At 46.1% G+C, this 19,934-nt stretch overlaps 1 pseudogene; it reads left to right on the top strand.

Moving 5' to 3' along the window:
- The window catches only part of LOC139273796 (zinc finger protein 585A-like), a 280,327-nt pseudogene that overhangs the window by 146,390 nt on the left and 114,003 nt on the right, over nucleotides 1-19,934 (top strand).

Raw genomic sequence — 19,934 nt, 5'->3', positions numbered from 1 at the left:
GAATATTGTGGGGTTTTTCAGTTTCATGGTGACATTTCACTTTTTATTTTTTTTTGGTGATACTATCGAAGGATTCTTTAAAGAGACTGTGTGGCTGATTTTATTGAACACATCCCTTGGTTTTTCCTCTTTTAGACTTATGTGTAAAACTTGAAAAAAATGGGCAAGCAGAAAAAAGGAGAAAAAAACCTATCCAGAAACGTGTAAATCATGCAATTTATTGATAATTACATATATATTAGCTTTAGATCACTGTATAGACTGCTAAAATTTATTTCTTATTTACCATATTGTTGAATAAACTGTGTGCAACAGCGAAAAAAAAGAGACCCACCGCTGGGGAAAGACCAATCTTACAATATACAGCGGGCCAGGGGAGGGCGCCAGAGAGCCGCGCCTGCCCGAGGCAGGTGCAGAGACCCAACGGTGGGGAAAGACACGAGGGCGGTTGAGTCCTTACCAGCAGATGGCGCCACAGAGCCTCGCCTGCCACAAGTGCAGTGACCCAGCGGCAGGGAAAGGCCCCAAGGGCGGACCAACCCTTAGAGGGCCTAGGCGGTGTGGAGAGAGAACAATGAATGGAGGGAACATTGGGCGAGTTCCGTTGCTCCATTCGGATCCTGCTCAACCTGTTTTGCTCTGTGCGTTCTGTGTAGGCACTACTTTACTCCCAAATACAGAAAGACTGTCCCGGGGGCTGTATTTCATCCGTTGGCTCATAGACATCCAGAGTGACCTCGCCGTGATCCCGGCAGAGTTTTTTCCGGGTTTCCTGAATCCAATATGTGGCGGAAGCACATGGTCCAGTTACCGCCCGATATTGGGATCCTGCCTTGGGCGGGGCAGGGAATCTGGCGGTGAAATCACTGCAGCAATGACATGGCAATGCAGCATTTCGTTTGTGAAACTTTCTGGACCACAGCAGTGTCTGAGGAAGCTGATTCCTCTCACACTGAAGTCTCACATTCACACATTCTTTGGCTTGTTCTTATTGTGTGAAATACAACCCAGGACCACCTGAGGGCAAAAGGCCGATGGAGAACACAGACCAGGACCAGTAGGAGGAGATTTCCCTTGGCAGTGAGTGTCACCCCCAGCTCCACCTAGAATCCGCTCCAAGTGTTGCTCACTCTCTGGGCGGAGAGGAATTCCTGATATTGATCCTGAGTTTATCTTCGCTCAGTGTTACCCCGTGTCCCAGAGTCCTTCTCTCAAAATTTAACTTAAAGTGATGTTTCGAAGTCCCACTTTTCCACCCGCATAACCACCTTTTCCTGAGCTCCTTCCAGCTTCTCCTTTTCAGTTTGTGAAGCCCATGTTTCCCCAGTCTATCTCAAACCTCAGTCCTTTGACACCAGCATCAGCCTCTGGCTCTTGTCCACACCGCCTCCAGTGGCTGGAGGTCTCACAGCGCCTTGCAGATAACATAGAAACATAGAAAATAGGTGCAGGAGTAGGCCATTCGGCCCTTCTAGCCTGCACCGCCATTCAATGAGTTCATGGCTGAACATGCAACTTCAGTACCCCATTCCTGCTTTCTCACCATACCCCTTGATTCCCCTAGTAGTAAGGACTTCATCTAACTCCTTTTTGAATATATTTAGTGAATTGGCCTCAACAACTTTCTGTGGTAGAGAATTCCACAGGTTCACCACTCTCTGGGTGAAGAAATTCCTCCTCATCTCGGTCCTAAATGGCTTCCCCCTTATCCTTAGACTGTGTCCCCTGGTTCTGGACTTCCCCAACATTGGGAACATTCTTCCTGCATCTAACCTGTCTAACCCCGTCAGAATTTTAAACGTTTCTATGAGGTCCCCTCTCATTCTTCTGAACTGCAGTGAATACAAGCCCAGTTGATCCAGTCTTTCTTGATAGGTCAGTTCTGCCATCCCGGGAATCAGTCTGGTGAACCTTCGCTGCACTCCCTCAATAGCAAGAATGTCCTTCCTCAGGTTAGGAGACCAAAACTGTACACAATACTCCAGGTGTGGCCTCACCAAGGCCCTGTACAATTGTAGCAACACCTCCCTGCCCTTGTACTCAAATCCCCTCGCTATGAAGGCCAACATGCCATTTGCTTTCTTAACCGCCTGCTGTACCTGCATGCCAACCTTCAATGACTGATATACCATGACACCCAGGTCTCTTTGCACCTGCCCTTTTCCTAATCTGTCACCATTCAGATAATAGTCTGTCTCTCTGTTTTTACCACCAAAGTGGATAACCTCACATTTATCCACATTATACTTCATCTGCCATGCATTTGCCCACTCACCTAACCTATCCAAGTCGCTCTGCAGCCTCATAGAATCCTCCTTGCAGCTCACACTGCCACCCAACTTAGTGTCATCCACAAATTTGGAGATACTACATTTAATCCCCTCGTCTAAATCATTAATGTACAGTGTAAACAGCTGGGGCCCCAGCACAGAACCTTGCGGTACCCCACTAGTCACTGCCTGCCATTCTGAAAAGTTCCCATTTACTCCTACTCTTTGCTTCCTATCTAACAACCAGTTCTCAATCCATGTCAGCACACTACCCCCAATCCCATGTGCTTTAACTTTGCACATTAATCTCTTGTGTGGGACCTTGTCGAAAGCCTTCTGAAAGTCCAAATATACCACATCAACTAGTTCTCCCTTGTCCACTCTACTGGAAACATCCTCAAAAAATTCCAGAAGATTTGTCAAGCATGATTTCCCTTTCACAAATCCATGCTGACTTGGACCTATCATATTACATCTTTCCAAATGCGCTGCGATGACATCCTTAATAATTGATTCCATCATTTTACCCACTACCGATGTCAGGCTGACCGGTCTGTAATTCCCTGTTTTCTCTCTCCCTCCTTTTTTAAAAAGTGGGGTTACATTGGCTACCCTCCACTCCATAGGAACTGATCCAGAGTCAATGGAATGTTGGAAAATGACTGTCAATGCATCCACTATTTCCAAGGCCACTTCCTTAAGTACTCTGGGATGCAGTCCATCAGGCCCTGGGGATTTATCGGCCTTCAATCCCATCAATTTCCCCAACACAATTTCCCGACTAATAAGGATTTCCCTCAGTTCCTCCTCCTTACTGGACCCTCCGACCCCTTTTATATCCGGAAGGTTGTTTGTGTCCTCCTCAGAAATGGCCAGGACTGAGCAGACATCCCGCTAAACCTCCGGATGGAAATCTACTCGCAAACAGCAACCTGCCGAGTGGTGAGAGAACTCCAGCAGCAGAGGATAGAGGAATATAAACAGTGACAGTGAATAACAATTGGGGTCCAAGTGTGAGGAGCCAGTATCTCAGAGACTGGGTGAGACTGTGGACAGAGTGTCCAAGTGTGAGGAGCCGGTGTCTCAGAGACTGGGAGCAGGAGCTGTTCCTGGAACTAGTCTGAAGTCCTGCTGTGAAATTAAATCTGGACCAGGCCTGGCTTGGATCATCTTCCTGCTCCATTAGGGCAGAACTGCCAGCATCAAAGATCCAAAATCTTTAACGAGGAACATTTTAATCATAATTCCAATTTAACCTTCTCCAATAATGCATCATTGACAGTCAGGAACAATGAACCGTTCCATGTTTTAGAATCGAACAGAACCCATTGTCTCCCCAGTTACATCAGTTGTCGCCACGGTCCACATGAAGGAAGCCTCGGTATCTGCCCCATGTCTCCCCGCACTGTACAGAGGGGACATGTTGTGCTGGGATTGATAAGCTCCATCCCTCTTGTTTTATTATCTCATAAAATCAGCGGCAGTTCTTTATATTATCGACCCACACCACAGAAAATACTCCGGACCCTGCACAACGGGCAGGAAATCCCCCTGAGAGAGACCACAATGGGGCTAGTGTAGGGCATGAAACCAAATTGTATTGGCAGGCTCTCTGGGTCTTTGTCTAAGGCCCATGTGGTGCCTTTGGCCGATACTGCAATGCTGTCCCAGCACAGTGTCAGAGTTTGAAAATTACACCCCGGGAGATGCTGGGTAGATTCAGATTATTGCTGATTGACTGGAACCAGTAAACTCAGAAAGTCCAGCAGTGGGTGAAAGCCCTTTGCTCTGGGCTGTAAAAGCGACATTCCTCTGCTGGAATCACTGGCCATGGCGGGGAGCAGCTCAGCTTTGCTCAGAGTGGGCGGAGATCATTGATTTTGGTGAAGGGTGTCTGTGATCAATTGATCCTGGCGCTGAATTTCCACCAATCAACACTGGACCTCAAAGTCCCATTCACCTGTGGACATACTACAAGAGCTGTTCCCATGTGTTCTGAATCTCCGGAACTATCCGTTTGTGTATAATGATTTATTGGGGATATTTCCTCTCTTTAAAGAGCCGTGAAAGAATCCTTCAGTATCTTGCACTCCCTAAATGGTCTGTGGGGATCTACAGCCGGATCCTCTGCTGGGATCCACTGCAGTGTCTCACGGGAGCAGTCACAACCATCAAGGATTTACTTACAGTTTTACTCCTGTGCCCTCAGCCCTAAAGGTTTAACTCTATGAACAATAAGTTCTGGGAAGTAATCCTTTTTAATCGGTAGTATTTCTCTATTTGGAGTTCCAGCTCCTACTCCCTCCCACAGTTTACCAGGAGTTCACCGATCAGGTGTCCCTTCATTTCTTTGCGATGGTTATTTTTCCCACCCTGTGATCCCGGGTCTGCAGCAGAGGTCATGGTATGTGGTTATAATGGAATGGACACCATATTGGAAAGTCTGTCATTCTATATCCGCCCTTCTGTCTGTTTCTTCTGCCCCACACAGCTTTAAGAGCGGGGCATATTTGCACTTCCAGGAACACAGCCATTGGTCAGTCTTACCCTCCTGCCCATAACACAATTATTCTCAGATCATTCATCAAGTCCCCTCCAAACTCTCCAGGACTCTGGCATTACAATGTGGTACAATACACACAACAATGCCTTGTTATTATCTCATGTGTGTCCTTAATGTGAACCATTACAACCCAGTTACAACTGATCTGGGCGCTTGGGATTGCTGTTTATATTTGTTAACAGACGTGTTTATTTGATAACATTCCACCAGTGCACCATGGCTGCAGTGTGAACCATCTACAAGATGCAGCAACTCGCCATGGCTTCCATCACCTCGACCTGGGGTGGGCAATTATTTGGGCTGGAGGGCCACTTAACAAGTTTTGTTGAGCTGTTGAGGGCCGCCCACCAACGTTGGCCCTAAGGCACGTGGCCGCACAGTCAGAAACAATCACGTGGTCCCGCACAGGGCCATCCCCTGCTCCTGCCACTGGAAGAGACACTGCGCATGTGCGACTGCCTCGTAGCCAAACAGCAAATTTAAAGGGACCACGCGTGGAAATAAAATTAGAGAGAACATTTGATAAACATGAACATTGCATAAACATAAATTCAGATAGTAGTCAGATGCTATCTTACATACACAACATGTAGTCGATACCGCCTAGAAATGAATCAAAGATAAAAGTTGAAAATGTTGTGGTATCTTCTGATCTCTGTAAATCATCATCATCATCATAGGCAGTCCCTCGAAATCAAGGAAGACTTGTTACCACTCTAAAAGTGAGTTCTTAGCTAATTCAACAGTCCAGTATGGGAATTACAGTCTCTGTCACAGGTGAGATGGACAGTCATTGAAGGAAAGGGTGGGTGGGACTGGTTTACTACACACTTCTTCCACTGCCTGCGCTTGGTTTCTGCATGCTCTCGGTGACGAGACTCGAGATGCTCAGCGGCCTCCCAGATGCACTTCCTTCACTTAGGGTGGTCTTTGGCCAGGGACTCCCAGGTGTCGGTGGGAATGTTGCATTTTATCAAGGAGGCTTTGAGGATGTCCTTGATACGTTTCCTCTGCCCACCTTGGGCTCCCTTGCTGTGTAAACATTCCGAGTAGAGCGCTTGCTTTGGGAGTCTTGTGTCAGGCATGCAGACAATATGGCCCACCCAACGGAGCTGGTCGAGTGTGGTCAGTGCTTTGATGCTGGCGATGACAGCTGCAAGAGAAATGCAGGAAACAGCAGCAGCCCTTGTACATGACCTTCTTTGATCTTACAAAAGCCTTTGACACTGTCAACCGTGAGGGACTATGGAGCGTCCTCCTCCGCTTCGGCTGCCCCCAAAAGTTTGTCACCATCCTCCACCTGCTCCACGATGACGGATCCATCACAGACCTAATCCACGTCCGGACCGGGGTCAAGCAGGGCTGCGTCATCATGCCAACCCTCTTCTGGATCTTCCTCGCTACAATGCGCCACCTCACACTCAACAAGCTCCCCGCTGGAGTGGAACTAAACTACAGAACCAGTGGGAACCTGTTCAACCTTCGTCGTCTCCAGGCCAGATCCAAGACTGTCACAACCTTTGTAAATCAGTACTGTGAAACAGAACTGTACCCTCATTAGAGCCTGTGTCAGCATCAATTTCCCACCTCTGTTATCCTCATGTCCCTCTGCAAAGATTATTAATGCCGTCCCAATTGGTGCCAGATGAGAACTCCCCTGCCGTCATACTATGGATACCGGGAGAGGAAAGATGCAGCGCCGGTCACTTTCTTCTGTGGAGATGAGCAGCCATGACCCCACTCTAAATTGGATAGGGCATATTCTAGTACGCAGTGCATTCTGGGTACCTACATCCGCCATTGGGGCCCAGACTCACGGAATTAATCCTTTTAATCGGCCGGGGTGAATCGATTTTGTGAATTATTATTTTGAATGAAGTATTACTATGGTTTTTCTTTGGCTGCAGTTCGGTTCTGTTTCTGACCCATGAGAAGTGAAAGTGGATATACGAATGTGCAGCTCGAGCTCCGGCTAGCGGTTCTATTTCTGTCCCATCCAGCGGGATGGATAGAATGTCTTGGCGGGCTGGATATGGCCCACGAATCGTATTTTGTCCACCACTGCTCTACACAGTCCCATCAAACACTCCCAGGTCACGTACAGCTTGGCTTACATACAGTGTAAAGCATATTTAAACTACGCAACAAAACTCCCAAGTCAGGTACAGTATGTGTTAGACACAGTGGAAAGCATATTTAAAGTAGCCATAAAACACTCCCACGTCAAGTCCAGCACCAGATAGATACTGAGTAAAGCTCACTCTAAACTGTCCCATGAAACCCTCCCAGGTCAGGTAAAGATCCCTCTATAAACTCCTATCAAACACTCCCAGGGCAGGTAAAGCACGGGCTAGATACAGCGTAAAGCTCCCTCTACATAAGATGTGAAATCAGTTACTTTCTGTATCATTTATCACTTTTTTGACCTGATTTAGTAAAAGTCCTCCACAAATATTGTATATGACAGGGTAGAAAGAGGAACCAGTGAGTGCACAACTGAACCCAGTCACTATTTCTCCTTCATTTACAGACGCTCCCTGACCAGTCACAATTTTTCCATCATTTAGACATTCCCTAACCAGTCCCTATTCTTCCTTCATTTGCAGATGCTCCCTGACCCGTCCCCATTTCTTCATTTACAGACGCTCCCTGACCAGTCACCATTCCTCCTTCATTTACAGACACTCCCTGACCAGTCACCATTTCTCCTCCATTTACAGATTCTCCCTGAATGTTCTCTATTGTTCCTTCATTTATAGATGCTCCCTCACCAGTCACCATTTCTAGACACTCCCTGACCAGTCAACAATTCTCCATTTACAGACGCTCCCTCACGGTCTCCTTCTTTTACAGACGCTCATTTCCTCCCTCTCCTAGAGTTTGCCGCGGGGATGCTTTGTGGACCTTTATGTTTTGGCTTTAAACAGATGAAACCCTGTGGTGTGGAGCAAACATTGCAACATTTTGTAGTGAAATGGATTCATTCAGGACAGACAGCAGGGATTATTTCAGAAAATAACAGAGTGCAGTGAGAAAGGAAATGCAGTGGATGTTGTGCAGATGGATTGGCAAAACGTGTTTGATAAGATGCCGGACATGAGATTTGTTAATCAAATGAAGGCTCATGATATTAAAGGGAATGGGGCAGTGTGGACAGGAAGTTGGGTAAAAGGCAGAAAACAGAGAGTAGTGGTTAATATAGAGACAGGATCTGGACTTGGGTATATGGGGCACACGATCAGACTTTCCAGATGACACCAAATCTGGAACCATGACCAACTGTGAGGACTGCAAGTGACGTCTGTGTGAATGCCCAGGTTAGTAAATGGCTCTGGTAGATGTCATATGAAATTTAATGCAGAGAAATATGAGGTGATATATTTTGGGAGAAGACAATGGTCGGAAAAGTAGATTTAATAGTAAAAATGTAAAAGGAGTAGACTGGAACAGTAAAGAGATGTCATATTCTAGCTTATGCCATGTGATATTAATTAGCGGGTTTGCGAATCCAGTGTCAGCAATTTTAATAAGAAATACAAGATGAGCAGATTTTCTGCCCAGTACTGTATCTTGTATTGATCCATCAGTCAGAGTAAACATGCAAGTCCCGCGTGTCCACAGTAACTGACACAAGGTCAGCCCGCTGGATGGAACCTCGGGCGCCCTGAGCTTGATCTCCGGTATCTCCAGTCCTGACTGCCCCCTTACATCAGTGTCCCCTCACTTTTATACCCTGCAGTGATCCATCTCTGGTACTGGACTCTTCTTTGCTGGGTTTTGGCAGGAAGCAAAGAAAAGACAGCTGGAACTTGAACACATTTCCTGGATCCCAGCAGATACTCTTTTTCAGTAATGTTCTTAATATCCCTAGAATACTCTGCCTACTGTTAATTATATTATTTCTTATAGTTTCACAATTATAGGTATAAACATCGCACATTATAAATCTAATCTATTACCCACTCTGGTTTAAGCTTATATTGTGGTCAATAACAGACAAACCCTGTTCTTTCCCCTGATCTGATTAGAGTTTCCAACTAGCAGATTCTGTGGAATAGAATGTCTGACCAGTGTTGCCATGGGTCTGCTAATTCCCAAGGGCAGATCAGACAAAGTGCATTTAGTGGGAGGCCCAGCAGTGAAAACGAAACCAAACCAAAGGGAACAAATAAAGATTTAAACCAAGGGAACAGGAAACGGAACAATGGGGAAAAAACACAACTGGCCGAAAAGTGGGATTAATTTCCCCAAAAGGTCGGTCTAGACAGTTAGAAACTCCTCCTGACTACTATGTGCCTGCAGGACTTGGCTTCACTCCGGTGTTTAAAGGCACAGAGCTCTGACCTCACACTCAGGGGGCAATGTGTGGGAATTTCAGGGGCAGTGAGGACACACCCAGAAATACCCCAGAGCAGTGAAAGCCCACTGGGCCCCAGCACATGCTCAGGGGAAAACCCCAGGAAAGGGCAAAGCCAGCATGCCCACTCTGAACCCAGTTCGCTGCTCCCTCTGTGCCCAGCACTGCCTGCACCCCAGCACACGGAAGTGGAATTTCAGCCTCAGTGTTACAAGTTTCATCGGTACAGGCTGGAGAGAGGAATAGTTCACACTGACACCGAGCTGTGTGATTGGTTCAGTTTGCATATGACTGACGGGCCCTTTTGAGTGGTCAGGTTTTCAAATTCCCAGTAATTCTAATCCGAGATAAAAGAGAGGGGAGATCTGTGTTTAAATCAAAGAGTCTCCTTGGAGATTCTCTGAGAGAAGAAACTGGTCAGCTTTAAACACCAGAAAGAGAAAAATTTTTCGAAATTTCCAATTAGCAGTTTTTGATCATTATCGACTCCCACGGGGATGGGGAATTCTAGAATAAGGAGGAACTGGTCATGATTTGAAAGGTATTGAAGGATTTGAGGAGTTCTTATATTTGGGATATTTATTTTGTCTACTCGAGGAGTTAGATAACAGAATTCTTGCTGTGAATATAAAGTTGCATTATTGGGCCATGATGTATTTACTTGTTTATATTTGGTTAAATATATTTTCTGAGTGGATTTAAATTCAAGACGAGGTTTGCAAGCGTGATGTTCTATTGACATATCGAAGGTGGGAGAGATGCTGTGGGGCAAACGCAAAGTCCAGTAGCTGAAAGTGATTAACAGGCTGGGTTTTGTGTTTCGTGATCCCAGGCGTGTTACCGATATCATCGCTGCATCCCAAGGCTAGGAGAGGCAAGCTGGGAGGTATGGGGAGCTGGGACTTGTCCATGAAGTAACTGAAGGTATGAAAACTGAAATAATGTAGAGTTAGAAAGGAGAAAAAGCCCAAAAATGTAGCAGTCAGTAACATGACATCAATTAATCTCCTCTTATCTTGGAGACATTAAATATTGACAAGCTGTGTGATTTGAAATATCAAAATATTAAACTCCAGCTCAGTTAAAAGATTATCAACACCAGCAGAAACAAACTCCAGCAGTCAGAATGAACATGATTTAATCCAGCAGCAACAACAGCAGAATCCAAACCTTGCAGTCATTTGTGAACTCACTGGTGTTTCAGCATGTGGGATGGCTGATTGAACCCCTTCCCACACTCAGAGCAGGTGAACGGTTTCTCCCCAGTGTGAACTCGCTGGTGTCTCAGCAGGTCGGATGACTGAGTGAAAGTCTTCCCACATTCAGAGCAGGTGAACGGCCTCACCCCAGTATGAACTCGCTGGTGTATCAGCAGGTGAGATGACCGAGTGAATCCTTCCCACAATTAGAGCAACTGAACGGTCTCTCCCCAGTGTGAACTCACTGGTGTGTCAGCAGTTCGGATGACTGAGCGAATCTCTTGCAATACACGGAGCAGGTGAACGGCTTCTCCCCAGTGTGAATTCGCTGGTGAGTTACAAGGTGGTATGACTGAGTGAATCCCTTCTCACACACTGCGCAGGTAAATGGTCTCTTCCCCAGTGTGAACTCGCTGGTGTGTCAGCAGGTTGGATGACCGAATGAAATCCTGCACACATACAAAGCAGGTGAATGGCCTCTCCCCAGTGTGACTGTGCTTGTGCCTCTCCAGGTGAGATGATAGGCTGAAGCCTTGTCCACACACAGAGCATGTGTACCGTTTCTCCCTGCTGTGAACGGTGCTTTTAGCTTTCATGTTCAAAGGCCGATCATATTTCCGTCCCGATGTATCGAGTAACTCTGTGAGATCTTGACGTGACATTTAGTTTGAGATTTCCGTCTGCAAATCCTCCCCTTTTGACACCCTGTAAAATGAATTTCAAACAGGAAAAAGGAAGCTTGAGAGAGAACCTACCAAAACATAAAGACAGGTTGTGAAATTGAGCTTAATGAATCTGTATATTTGTAGGGCTGGCACTGGAGAAATGTCACCAAAGAAGCTGGCAGATTGTCGTTAAAAACCCAACTGGTCACTAATGTCCTTCAGGGAAGGGAACCTACCTCTCTTGACAGTCTCGCATGGGAAATTATTGGGCTCAGAGTACTGGGGGTTAAACCCAGCAACTTCTCCTCCATCTCCACTCCAGCTCAAACTGATGCAACAAACAGACCCATACAGGAGGCGTGGGACCAACCTCCGCATCCAGCGCCCACCCTGACACAGAGCGGCCTGCTGTATAAATGCAAGTTGTTGTTTTCCTTGTGTGGGGGAGGTGCTGCCCCGGGGGCTTCCTGGTGCCGGAGCGCTGACCGCATGTCTGCCAGGCCCTGCGGCTCTGACTTGGGGTCTGAGACCTGCACTCGGTGTTGCTCTGCTCAGTCTCCGGGAGCCGCTCTGCGCAGGAAAGCACTCTCTGGGATCAGCCCTGCCCGTGCGTTGCCCCCACCCCCTGCTGATGGAGATAGGGAATATTCCCCCACGCAGGGCACTCTGGGTAAGACTATCCGCCATTGTTGGAGAGTGGTACAGCACAGAAGGAGGTCATTCAGCCCAGCGTGTCTCTGCCAGCCTTTTGGTAGAACTATTCAACGAGTCTCACTCCTCTGCTCTTTACCTGTAGCACGGTATATTCCCCTTCAAATATTTATCCAATTCCCTTTTGAAAGTTACTATTGAATCTGCTTTCACCACCCTTTCAGGCAGAGCATTCCAAGTCACAACTAGTCACTGTGTAACAAATGATTCTACATCTCACCTCCGGTTCTTTTTCCAATCATCTGAAGTCTGACTCCTCTGGTTACCTACCCTTCTGCCACTGGAAACACTTTCTCCATTTTTATTCTTTTTGTACATCTCTATCAAATCTCCTTTTATCCTTTTCTGCTCTCCGGAGAAAACATTCTCCAGTCTCTCCACATAACTGAAGTTCCTCATCCACTCCTTGCTTTGGAGGCAGTTCAGAGAAGGTTCACTAGGTTGATTCCGGAGATGAGGGGGTCGACTTATGAGGAAAGGTTGAGTAGGTTGAGCCTCTACTCATTGGAATTAAGAAGAATGAGAGGTGATCTTATCGAAACGTATAAGATTATGAGGAGGCTTGACAAGGTGGATGCAGAGATGTTGTTTCCATTGATGGGAGAGACTAGAACTAGAGGGCATGGTCTTAGAATAAGTGGCTGCCCATTTAAAACAGAGATGAGGAGAAATTTATTCTCTCAGAGGGTTGTAAATCTGTGGACTTTGCTGCCTCAGAGAGCTGTGGACGCTGGGACATTGAATAAATTTAAGATGGAAATAGACAGTTTCTTAAACGATAATGGGATAAGGGGTTATGGGGAGCGGGCATGAGACACGCTGTGTAACCAGGCGCAAACACTCTGCACATCCCAGACATCACTTGTTTCCCACTTGGCATGAAAGGAATATGTTACTTGCAACAATTCATTGGATTTGATTTGAAATATATTAGTATAGAAACTGAATCATGTTTCTATGATTGTTTTCCCAACTCAGATTCAAGGCCTCTCTTTTTTTCTTTGTCTGTGTACAGTCCCAGGATTCCAACCCTGGTGCTGTACGTGGGGATCCTAATCCTGCGACTGTACATGGGGATTCCAACCCTGGGACTATACATGTGGATTCCAAACCTGGGACTGCACATGGAGATTCTAACCCTGGGACTGTACATGGAAATTCTAACTCTGGGACTGTACATGGAGATGCTAACCCTGGGACTGTACATGGGGATTCCAAACCAGGGACTGTACATGGGGATTCAAACCCTGGGACTGTACATGGCGATTCCAACCCTGGGACTGTACATGGAGATTCTAACCCTGGGGCTGTACATGGAGATTCTAACCCTGGGACTGTACATGGAGATTCGAACTCTGGGACTGTACATGGGGATTCTAACCCTGGGAGTGTACACGGGGCTTCCAACCCTGAGACTGTACATGGGGATTCCATACCTGGGACTGTACATGGGGATTCTAACCCTGGGACTGTAGACGGGGCATTCCAGCCCTAGGACTATAGAAGGGGACCCATCTCTGGAGCTCTTGCTATAAATGTGTGAGATGTAAACTGAGTAGCATCTTTAGGAGAGATGGCGAGAAATCCAATGTGTGGAGAGTGAGAGAAAAATAACTGAGGCTGCGAATATTATCGCGGACACTCGGACCCAGTTGGGACCACACACTGAAGCCCCACCCACACTTTGTACCAAGAGAGCCGCGCATGCGCATTGTTAGTCACTATTCCAAGATGGCGGAGCGCTGAACCGGCCTTCCTGCACAAAGATGGCGGCCGTTAGCCTGGGCCTGTGACCTTGAGAAAGTCGCGAGCTGCAAATGTATGGGGGGTTAAGGTTATTATTCCGGGCTTGTGCCATACACCAGTTGTTTAGGAACCCTCTCCAGCCACTCGCGGATCCATTACGCCCCTCCGCCCCGCTGAATCTTGCCGAGTTGTCCGCAGCCGCTTAATACTGTCTCTATCCACCATTACACGCACCGCGCATGCTCCAAACCAAGGCGGGTCCCGTGCTTGCGCGCTGGGCTCCTGTCGGCTGGGTGCGGCACATTCTCCCCCGCGGTGAATGGTGGGGAAAATACCCGCCATTGAATGCCCACGTTCGTGAATAGACCTGGATTTATCGTGATTGCTTTGAGCAGGAACCATGCTCATTCTGGCAGCTAGAGTTTGTTTCTTCTGATCTTGATAGCCCCCTATACTTGGGCTGAAGATTACCATTCCTCATGTTGAGGCTCTGTAATTCCAGAGCGGGACATAAACGCCGGCATGGACTGGATAATCCGAATGACCCGTTTATGTGCCGTATATCCTATGTAATTTTGTAGTCTCAGTGTAAGCACTGCGCAGCACACTCGTCTCTGAGTCAGAAGGCCGGGGGTGCACTGCACTGTAAACCGAGGCCCCGGTTGCTCTTTCAAGTACGCTAAAAGATCCCGTGATACTACATTTATTTCGAAGGAGAGCGGGGGAGTTATCCCCGGTGCCCTGGCCAATATTTATCCCTCAGTCAACATAACAAAAAAACAGATTATCTGGTCATTATCACAATGCTGTTTGTGGGAGCTTGCTGTGCGCAAATTGGCCGCCGAGTTTCCCCACATTACAACAGTGACTACACTCCAAAAAGTACTTTGTTGGTTGTAAAAAAAACTTTGAGACGTCTGGTGGTCGTGAAAGGCGCTATATAAATTGGTGTCTCGGTGTAAGTGGTCCCTGGATTTGGTGCATCAGTGTAACTGGTTCCTGGATTTCGTGTCACAGTTTGGTAATCCCTGGATTTGGTGTCACCGTGTGAGTGGTCCCTGAATCTAGTTTCTCAGTGTAAGTGGTCCATGGATTTGGTGTCACAGGGTAAGTGCTCCCTGGATTTGGTGTCATGGTGTAAGTGATCCCTGACTCTAGTTTATCAGTGTAAGTGGTCCATGGATTTGGTGTCATAGGGTAAGTGCCCCCTGGATTTGAGATCACAATGCACTGGACCCTGGTTTTACTGTCTGAATGTAAGTGATCCCTGAATTTGGTGTCACAATGCATGTGGTCCCTGCATTTGGTGTCACAGTATAAGTGGACCCTGGATTTAGTGTCATAATGTAAGTAGTCCCTGGATTTGGTATCAACAACATTTCTTAACTGGGACTGAGGATAAACCCTCAGCCCAACAATGTGTTCAGCACAGAATTATCCCACACAAATCTATTCCCAATTAACACAGTCCACATTAATTCACCAGAAACAGCTCAGCACCCACAGTTAACTGCAGCACTGCGCCTAACTTCAGTGAAACACCAATTCAAAACATTTTAAAGAGAAAATAAACCCCATCATAGTGGTCAGGCCATCAAATCCAATTTTCTTATTGTTCAATACAGGCAATGACACAAACATCTTGAAGAGAAATCTTATCAATTTACTACACTTCCCTGACTTTCACAAGAATTTGCATTACTACCAGATTGCACCCAGATGATTTATGCCAATTCACCCAAGAACAATGATTTTAGAAAAAATATAAATTGATGGTGTAATTTTCCTGTTTTCATCTTACATCTTCACTCACTTCCTCTCGTTAACTTTGATACAGTCGTCACCATTTCATTCATGAGCCCCGGAGGAATTTTTACTGTCTATTACAATATTATAATATCTTTAAAACCCACTTGCTCCAAGTTATAACCCATTTTGTTTGTTTAATTTTATTAAACCATTTTAACTTAACTCTTCTTGGACCTTTTATTCCCCAAAATATGCCAGAGAGCAATTCAGTCTGCAAAATGAAGGATGTTAGTTACTTTCAACACAACAGTCTCCCTCCAAAAAATTCTTTCTGAATATGTAGTTTGGACAAGACTACATAGACTGGATCTTTTCAAAAACCAAACTTGATATCCCCTTAAATTTCAGCTAACTTTCCCTCCTCATGTGCTTGAACAGCACATCAATTGTAATTTCACAAACAAATTATGCCCAGACTTTGTGATGTTACAAAGAAGAGCAAAGTAACAATTGCATTTTGATGCAAGTCATTTATCTCCACCTTCAAGCAGTGTGTCTTGGAAAACAGGATTACATGGGATACACGGCACCAAAACGTACCATTCGGCCCATCAGCCCATGCCGGTGTTTATACTCCACTTGAGCCTCCTCCCGTCTGTCCTCATCTTATTCTATCAGCATAGCTCTCTATTCCCTTCCCGCTCAAATGTTTGACAAGTCTCCCCTTAAATACTTCTATACTATTCGCTTAAACCACTTCCTGTGGTAGCAAGTTCCACATTCTCACCAATCTTTGGGTAAAAAGGTTTCTTCTCAATTCCCTATTTGATTTCTTGGTGACTATCGTATAATGATGGCCTTTAGTTATGCTCTCCCCTACAAGTGGAAACACTCACTCTGTATCTACTCTATCAAAACCTTTCATAATTTTAAAGAACTCTATTAGGTCACCATTGAGCCTTTTTTCTGAAGAGAAAAGAGATGCAGCCTCTCCTTATAGAATAGATATACCCTCATTTCTGCTATTATCCTTGTAAATCTTCGCTGGAGCCCCTCCAGGGCATCTATATCTTTTTTTTAATATGGCAACTAGATTTGTATTCAGTAGTCTTAAGTACAGCCGAACCAATGTTTGATACAGGTTAAGTATAACTTCACTACTTTTCCATTCTACAGGAATTCAATTCTGTAACAGTTCTATAACAATTGATCCCGATAATTTAACCCAATAGAATAGTTGTGTGTCCAATTTTGTCAACACGCTGTGACATTCGATGTCTGCTGATAACTGGAGATAAATTCTTAAAACTGCTGGATCTCTTGCTATGCCATCAACATCTCATCAAACTGGAGCAGTACCTAATATAGTAGTCCCTGGCTATTACATAGTCCAGAGACACAAGTCTGCATTTTCTTCAACATGCATCAATATTAGAAGCAAGTAAAAACACTGTGGCCTTCCTGTGTCAGGCACAAACCACTGGTCTTTAGACATTTCTGATCCCAACATAATATTTATAATCTAAACATTCTACGATGGAAATATCTACAGCCAGTTGGTTGCAAACACCAACTGTTGCTCAGTGAACTCTGTCTCTCTCTCTTTCTCCCTCCCTCTCTCTAATGATACCAACCACATTTTCCCTCTATCAAATGAACTTAACACAAACACCTTTCAGAAGCTGAATTAACCGAGTTCCATATGCCAACATCCCTCTAATCTTCCATTCACTGCAACTGAAAAGAAACTGACAGATTGTACCAGTCAGGATTTGAAAGATATTTACAACAGATTCTAGATGTTCTTAGAATTAGCATTGTTCTCTAATCTGTCCACTCGAGGAGTTTGATAACAGATTCTCCTTTGAATATAGAGCTGGGTTATTGGGCCGTGATGTGTTTACTTGTTCATCTTCATGACTCTAAACCTTTGCCAATTATTTGATGTGATCAGTTTATTTTTACGTATTTATTTTTTTAATACATTTCCCGAGTGGAATCAAATTTAAATTGAAACCATGTTTGCAGTTGTGATGCTCTGTTGACACATCGAAGGTGAGAGAAATGCTGTGAGTGAGGCACACGCTAAGTCCAGTAGCTGAAAGTGATCAACAGACTGCGTTCTGTGTTTAGTGATTCCAGGCATGTTACCAATGCCAACCCTAGATACCAAGATGAGGAGAGGCACTGTGGAAGGAATGAGGAATTGGGACTTGTCCATGTGAGTTACAAGGTATGAGAACAGAAATAATATCACGTTAGAAAGGAGAAAAGGCCTAAAATTGGAGCAGTCGGTAACAGGACTTCAATTAGTCTCCTCTTATCTTGGTGAAATCAAATACCGACACATTGTGTTATTTGAAATATCAAAATATTAAACTCCTGCCCAGTTATAGGGGTTGTTAACATCAGCTGAAACAATCCCCAACTGTCAAAATGGGCACGATGTGATTAACAGCAGCAATAATAATAGAACACAGCCCCTGCAGTCACTTGTGAACTTGCCGAACCCGTAGGATCTTGTTCGGGCCTGAGGCCCACCACACCGGGTGTTTGTAAAGTGGATAATGTGGAGTGTTTTCCCTTGGGGCCTGGGGCTCGGGGCTTGGTGCCTGGGGCCACACTCGGTGCTTTTCTCCCAGAGTTTCTCAAACTCTCTCCCTGGAGCTCGCTCACCTCCCGTGTTACCGCCTGGCACCACTGCCCCACAGCGCACTCTCAGCTCACACTGCCCGGTGATTACTGCAGGTCTGGACCAACTCGCTGTGTAAAAATGTTTTTCTTATGTTGCCTTTGGACACAATACTCCAGTTGAGGCCGAACCAGTATTTTATACAGGTTCATCATAATATCCACACTTTTGTACGCTATCTTCTTCTTAGGCAGTCCCTCGGAGTGGAGGATGACTTGCTTCTACACTAATGAGTTCTCAGGTGACTTATGAGTCCAATGCGGGACCTACAGTCTCTGTCACAGGTGGGGCAGATGGTGGTTGATGGGATTTTGTTTGAGGGGACAGGTGGGTGGGGTGCTTGGGTTGTCGTGTGCTCCTTCCGCTGTTTGGGCTTGTCTTCCCCTAGCTCCAGGCAAAGAGACTCGAGGTGTTTGGCGCCTTCCCGGATGTTTTTCCTCCACTTTGAGCGGTCTTGTGCCAGGGATTCCCAGGTGTCCGTGGGATGTTTCACCTTTTCTAGGAGGCTTTAAGGGTGTCCTTGAAGCATTTCCTCTGCCCACTTGGGGCTCACTTGCCACGTCAGAGATCTGAGTAGAGTGCTTGTTTCAAGAGTCTCGTATCGGGCATGCAGACAATGTGGTCCGTCCATCAGAGCTGATTGAGCATAGTCAATACTTTGATGCTTGGGACGTTGGCCTGACCGAGAACACTGATGTTGGTGCACCTATCCTGCCAATACATTTGCAGGATCTTGCGAAGGCAGCGTTGGTGATACTTTCCTCGTGCTTTGAGGTGCCTGCTGCACATTGTCCATGTCTCTGAAGCATAAAGGAGGGCGGGTATCACTACTGCTCTGTAAACCATGATCTCTGTGCCGGCACAGAGGTCCTTGTCTTCAAACATTCTGTTCCTCAGGTGACCGAAGGCTGCACTGGCGCACTGAAGGCGGTGTTGGACTTTATCATCAATGTCTGCCCTTGTTGACAGTAGGTTCCCAAAGTATGGGAAATGGTTCACGTTGTCCAAGGCCTCATTGTGGATTTTGATAATCGGGGGGGGGGGGCAGTACTGTGTGATTGGGGGCAGGTTGGTAGAGGACTTTTGTCTTACTGATGTTTAGTGTAAGGCCCATGCTCCCCTACTCTTCTGTGAAGGCATTGGCGATGGTTTGGTGTTCGGCCTCTGAGTGTGCGCAGATGCAAGCGTCACCTGCGTACTGTAATTCAATGACAAGTATCCTCCTCAATCGCCTTCTCCCTGTGGTTGAAGAGCTCCTCCCAGAGTTGCAATGCAGATTCCGCCCACTAAGGGGAACAAGGAATGTGATCTTCACCGCGAGTCAAATTCAAGAGAAATACAGGGAACAATACCAACCTCTGTACATGGCCTTCTTTGACCTCACAAATGCTTTCGATACTGTCAACCGTGAAGTATTATGGAGGTGTCTCCTCAAATTCAGCTGGCCTCCAAGTTTGTCACCATCCTCTGCCTGCTCCATGATGACATGCAAGCTGTGGTCCTGACCAACGGATCCACCACAGACCCAATTCACGTTCGGACCGGGGTCAAGAAAGGCTGTGTCATTGCACCAACGCTCTTCTCGTTCTTCCTTACTGCAGAGCTGCATCACACCCTCAGTAAGCTCCCCACTGGAGTGGAGCTAGTCTACAGAACAAACGGGAAACTGTTCAACCTCCATCACCTTCAGTCCAGATCCAAGTTCGTCCCATTCTCTGTCATTGTACTCTATACCTCTATTGTTGAAGCCCAAGATCCCGTAAGTTTCTTTAACTGCTTTCTCAACCCACGCTGCCACCTTCAAAGATTTGTGCACATATACCCCCAGGTCTCTCTGTTCATGCACCCATTTAATATTGTACCTTTTCATTTATATTTCCTCTCCTAGTTCTTCCCACCAAAATGTATCACTTTGAACCTTTCTGCATTAAATTTCATCTGTCACGTGTCCGTTCATTTCACCAGCCTGTCTGTCTTCCTGA

Source organism: Pristiophorus japonicus, chromosome 9 (genome assembly GCF_044704955.1).
Source record: "Pristiophorus japonicus isolate sPriJap1 chromosome 9, sPriJap1.hap1, whole genome shotgun sequence".
Classification (NCBI taxonomy): domain Eukaryota; kingdom Metazoa; phylum Chordata; class Chondrichthyes; family Pristiophoridae; genus Pristiophorus; species Pristiophorus japonicus.
Note: the sequence above shows the minus strand (reverse complement) of the source record. Positions and strands in the feature narration are given on the sequence as shown.